Source organism: Scyliorhinus canicula, chromosome 4 (assembly GCF_902713615.1).
Source record: "Scyliorhinus canicula chromosome 4, sScyCan1.1, whole genome shotgun sequence".
NCBI lineage: Eukaryota > Metazoa > Chordata > Chondrichthyes > Carcharhiniformes > Scyliorhinidae > Scyliorhinus > Scyliorhinus canicula.
Window position 1 is genome coordinate 218,989,373 of NC_052149.1, and position 3,302 is coordinate 218,992,674.

Consider the following 3,302-nt stretch of genomic DNA (forward strand, 5'->3'; position numbering starts at 1 on the left):
CCACCCCCCCCCCCCCCCCCCCCCCCCCCCCCCCCCCCCCCCCCCCCCCCCCCCCCTTGATGGGACCAGCGAGCGCGGCCGTGACCTGTCCAACCTTGGCTCCAGCCCCCCCCCCCCCCCCATCAGTTTGTGTGTTTCCAAGTCGGGGATGGCCCCAAACACCTTCTTTGTGAATCCCACATCGTCCCAATTGGGACTGTATACACTTGGTAGCGTCACTAACCTCCCCTCCAGCGCCCCGGTCACAATCACATAATATCTACCCCCCCTGATCTGCCACCACCTTCTCCATCTGGATGCGTACTCCTTAGCTGACCATTACCGCTACCCCTCGAGCCCTTCCGTCAAATCCAGAGTGAAGCACCTGACTAACCCAGCCCTTTAAGTCTCACCTGGTCCTTCACTCTCAACTGAGTCTCCTGCAGCATTGCTACATCAGCTTTCAAACTTTTACAATGCGCAAGCAACCTTGACCTCTTCACCAGACCTACTAACCCCCCTCACGTTCCACATGACTATCCTAACTGTGGGTCTCTCATCACCCCCCACCATTCTTATCCACCATCATCACACCAACGGGCCCTGCCCCATTAGCCTGACCCATCCCTATCCATTATTAACATCGAACTCCTTCCCCCCCTCCCAAAAACACCCCCTACTATTCCTCTTGAAAAAACATCTCCCAGCATCAGTCCCTCCCCCCTAACTTGCCTCGCAGGCCCATCGAAACCTGCTAACCAGGCTCCAATGTCCGCAGCCCTCCTCTCACCTCACCTCAATTCACTAGCCGACTTTAGTTAGCTAGTGCGGGTGGCTCTGCCCCCGCCCAACATATACCATCCCCTCCCACCCAGTCTAAAATGAGATTTTTAAACATTAGCCTAAGTGTCTTGTATAGGTTCAGCCTCGCTACTGTTATATTTTATATTGCTAGGATCACATGTGCTGGTTACAGCCCATCAGGTTGTCGTTCCAATCTAAAAATTTGCATATCTGAATCACGAGATCTCCTGGGTCCTCTATCAATTTAAAGTTTTGTCTTCTATTTCCTTTCCTTATTCTTCTTCCCAAAATACATCACTTCATATTTCTCTGCAATGTGCTGGGAACAGCACAGATGATAACTTCTATAAAGTAAGGCATAACAATTTCAAAGAATAATCAATCTACTGTACAATTAAGCAGTTTAACGTGATCAGATTCAGAAAGTTTTTTTAATTAAAAGATAAAAGAACTTAATTTCTGTTTTTAAACTGTATGAAGTGTTCCAATTGAATACTATAGAATATATACCAGACTGATGTTAGGAAAACAAAGATAGCTTTGAAGGAATAAGATTTGTATTGGTAAAGATTAGAAATAAGGTGTGTTTAATGTTTCCATGCCTGTTAGGGGAAAATCCATAGTTACATTCATGCTAGACAAAGGTGTTTGTATGTATGGGGGTTGGTTAAGTTCCAACTTTGTTTCTAGTGTGCTTAGATAGGGCTACGGCATCAACCATAAATAAGATAGAGAAACTTATGTTTTAGTTCGCTAATTTGATTGCAGTTGGAGATCGGGGCGGGATTCTCCCCTACCTTTGGGGGCTAGCCCCGCGCTGGAGCGGTTGGCACCAGAAGACTGGCGCAAAAAACCGGCGCACCCGGCAGCGGGGCTGGCCAAAAGGCTTTCGGCGGTCGGCGCATGCGCTGGCGGTGACATCAGCGGCCAGTTGCCGCTGACATCACCACCAGCGCATGCGCGATGTGGGTTTCTCTTTCGCCTCCGCCGTGGCGGCCATGGAAGAGAAAGAGTGCACCCAGGGCACTGGCCCGGAGTCTGAGCGGGGGGCCCCGATCGCGGGCCTGGCTACTGTGGGGTCCGATCGCCCCGCGCCCCCCCCAGGACTCTGGGGGCCCGCTCGCGCCTCCAATCCCGCCGCCACCAGAGGTGGTTCAAACCTCAGCGGCGGGAGAGGCATCCCAGCGGCAGGACTTCCGCGGGCCGGAGAATCGCCGCAGGGGCCTCGCCGATCGGAGTGGCGTGATTCCCGCCGCCGCCACTTCCCGGGTGGCGGAGAATCTCTGCCACGGCGGGGGCCGGATTTTCGGCGACCCCAGGCGATTCTCCGACCTCGCCCCAGAAGTGAGAGAAAGAATGTAGCTCTCACAGTTCTGCTAGAAGCAGTTGGTTTAGAAGGGTAGAGAAGGAACATCTTTCTGCTGGAAGAAAGGCAAGTGATGGTTAAAAAAACAAGTGCAGTGATCTGAAGAGCAGCTAGTTAAGGAAACTAGAGAAATGAAGAAAAGTTTCCAAGAAGCCCGAGGTTAAAGATACTAGAACAGAGCAATGTTGAGTAAAGACAGGCAAAGCGGAGGACAAGGCTGAGACATTAGAAATATATCTGAAGTGATTATTTACTACAGCCTGTGAAACACAAGTTGAAATAACTATGGAAATCAGTGGCTCGATCTTAGTTTGTCTTAAAGCAGTTAAGACAAAGGAAACCTAAAAGGGGGTGGTGTAAAATCCTGGACTGGATTTGCTGATAAAAGTGGAGCAGAAGCTTGAATTAACTGAGTAATTTAAAAAACCTGGACTAGACTTTAGAATGCAAACTGCTATGGGAAAGTATGATTATGAGAGACGATTTTAGTGGTACATTTGGGAGTGGAGTTTGGAAACTCACATGTGACAATCAGCTGGGGGGGATTCTGAAGAGAGTTCCACAAACATTCACTTGGGGTTCAGAGTGGAGAATGCATTTACCCACAGTCATCTTGTGTGTTTAAAAAGGATTTTATGTTAATGAGGCCATTGTAGATTAGATGTACTTTGTAATCCGTGTTTATCCCAAAACCTGTATTGTATTATAATCCAATTTTTTCATGTTTAATTAAAAAAATTCTTGTTGTTGAAACTAATTCGCAGTCCTGTGACTTTGTTTCTCCACGTTTTATTAAAAATTAATATAAAAGTTCCTGTCTTTTGAGTCAGGGTTCCATTCTGAGATTTTCCTGACCAGTTATAACATCAACTCAAATTGTAACACTGATCACATCAGTGATCATCCAAGTGGAATGCACAGATATTTTCCAGTGCTTTGTAAGGTCAGACCAAATTTGGGAACACGATACGCAAGTACCTTTGAACAGTCCGACAATATCATGACTAAAGACTGAATCTGTGACTTCTGGAGAAGCATTGTTTTAGGCATTTAGTTTAGCACATCTTTGCTAGCTCTCTGAAAGAGCTATTCAATCACTCCCATTGTTTGGCCCTTTCCCATTATTTTCCGATTTTCAAATATATTTGGCATT